Source organism: Macrobrachium rosenbergii, chromosome 2 (genome assembly GCF_040412425.1).
Source record: "Macrobrachium rosenbergii isolate ZJJX-2024 chromosome 2, ASM4041242v1, whole genome shotgun sequence".
NCBI classification, from domain to species: Eukaryota; Metazoa; Arthropoda; class Malacostraca; order Decapoda; family Palaemonidae; genus Macrobrachium; species Macrobrachium rosenbergii.
Window position 1 is genome coordinate 24,638,150 of NC_089742.1, and position 2,500 is coordinate 24,640,649.

The window sequence follows — 2,500 nt, forward strand, 5'->3', positions numbered from 1 at the left end:
TTAGACAAAAAATCTTCTCAAGCCAAAAGGGGACAAGACGAAATTAATAACCTTTAACTTAAGAATATAGGCGACATGAGAATTTATTTTTTCTCTCTTAGTACTCTCTTTGGGACTGACTTCTTTCAAAGCTCGCTTACATAAACATACACACAAACGCGCACACACAAGTACATGCATTTACAAGCGCCACTCTATGAATTTCAGAAGGTAATTTCAGCTGCAAACAAATGCATGCTGATTCAATCCGATTGTTGTGTTAAAACATATCTTGTAAACATTAATAGGTTATTCTCTAAGCGAGAGTGGACTATTTTGAACGTCCAATATTGTTTTAGTTTATAAAATCAGTTTTCCAGTTTTTTTTATTTATAAACTTACAAATGACCACTATTGAGAAATTAATTTAAAAAGGAAATTAGGAACAATTTAACAGCATCCCATGTAAACAAAACAATACACATAATGAACAACGAGTTTTTGGTACTGAGAAAATATTCGCCGTCTCCAAAATAATTAGTCATCAAGTATTTAGCATATTATCTTAAATTGGTTTAACGTTTTCATTATGCATTAATGTTCATGATCAGAACCAGTAAATAAAATTTAAAAGTCAAAAACAATCTATATGAATTACTGAATTTCATTAGAATTAGTTTTCTGGGGAGATTGTGGATTTACAATGAACATAAATAAAACTGAGAGGGAAGTAAATGGAAATTAATTAGCTACGTCTGTTTATTCATGATGTAGCCGCTGGACGATTCTGCGTTCACTATTTCATTTCTGTTGGTCATATGCTATTAAAATATTCGTGCTGTACTCATTTCTAAATCATTGCTCCATCTCTATATTATGAATGAGGTTCGTATACGTGGTGTATGTTCCTCTGCATATGTTTGTATATGCATGCCGTACGCAAACATGCATACATACTTCGCTATACTTTTACATAATTTAGTAGGATGAAGGAATTTTTTTTTACCCTAAGCCTTTCACTATTTTGTTATTATCTCATGTTAAATGAAAACTCAAATCCAATCTAGTCATTTTTAGGGTGTCGTTTAGCTCCTTTGTATGGTAATCCGGAATACTTATTGCTTTCTTTTTCATTTTCGCTGAATAACTACTTAACCTCCTCTTTTTTTGTTTTGTTTACTTATTGCTCATATATTGTGTTCTATAACATTCCATTTACCACCAATAACTACTTACTATTATGAGAAAAGCGCCTCAACGACTACTAGAAAAAGTCGAAGGTAAAGAAGAAAAGGGACATCTTTTCAAAGCTCCCCATAACTTTGCTCAAATGAGAAGGAATAACGACGCGAAAAGATACTCACTTTTGTTTTAGGACCGCGTGCGATAACTCCCCGAGTTAGTAAAATAGCTTTAACTCAGGCTTCAGGAGGTACATATTTTACAATTATCATCTCCAAGCGAAAAGGTGCCACGCCTTTTCCTCCTCAGTGTTCTGGTTATAACAAAAGTTCTTGAGGATTAATGCTTTTTATGTCTTCATCCATATTTGTTTTTGTATTGTGCTTGTGTTTATCACTGTGTATTCATATATGACATTTTTATGAGTGCAATCATCTTAAAGCAAGATGTGCTAAGATTCTGCACTCTTGTTTGACCTGCATCTGCGTCCAAGGTAAAATTTAAAGATATAAGATTTTTTTAAACTGAAGAAAGGGAAATATACCTGAAACGGGGTAAGATAAAGACAAATACCAAACAAAAATAAAAAAAAAAAGACACTGGTGTACCCTTACTGACTAGAAGGGGGTAATAAATCCTATGTTTACTCCCTGTAATAAAGATAGGTGTGTGAATGTTTTATATTAACTTGTATGTAAAGATAAAAAAAAACATTTGTTGATCGTGATGTTGAACTAAAGATTAAATGTGATCCAAAACTAAGTGACTTGTTTCACGTTTGACATTTGCATGGGTGTAAGTGCTCGGTCTTCTTTTTATAAGACCGACTCTTCTTTTTGTACAGTACAAATTTGATGGCGTTGGCAGAAGCCTTTTTTTGTAATAAAGAATAAAAAAAAAATGGTCTCGTCTCATTTTACCTACTTTTTTATATAAAATAATACGGAGTATAAAGCAGCTGACAGACATTGTCTTTCATTGAAGAAAATAAAGAATGATTCAGTCGGTTATGATTTTGCATCTCTCAAAGTAATTGGCAACTGCTTTGAATGTTCCCTAAACAATGTTCCACGTAAATTATTTTCTGTAACTAAATATGAACTTGATTACGTCTTTGCAGGGTCACTTACAGACTTGAAAAAGTGGAAAGCGGACAATTTCGCCTCCCTTTTGGGCATAACGGAATTAAAAATGATTCGTCCTATCGACGGCACCTGTTTTCATTCACATTTCTATTTCGCTCTGCACTAGTGTGGCTTCATTCACTCTTTTGGCGCGTGAATGTTTCGAAAGTCGTTCCACTGACTCTGTCCATAAGGGTTTTCAGCGGAAGACCCAA

At 33.6% G+C, this 2,500-nt stretch overlaps 1 protein-coding gene across 4 annotated transcripts in view; it reads left to right on the forward strand.

Moving 5' to 3' along the window:
- LOC136844080 (neural cell adhesion molecule 2-like) overlaps positions 1-2,048 on the forward strand; it is a 381,333-nt gene extending 379,285 nt beyond the window's left edge. For all 4 annotated transcript variants that reach the window (XM_067113094.1, XM_067113105.1, XM_067113099.1 and 1 more), the window contains one exon: positions 1-2,048. This exon is cut by the window's left edge and continues 1,874 nt beyond it. The gene's annotated coding sequence lies outside the window, so the exon portion shown is untranslated.
- The last annotated feature ends 452 nt before the right edge of the window (positions 2,049-2,500 follow it).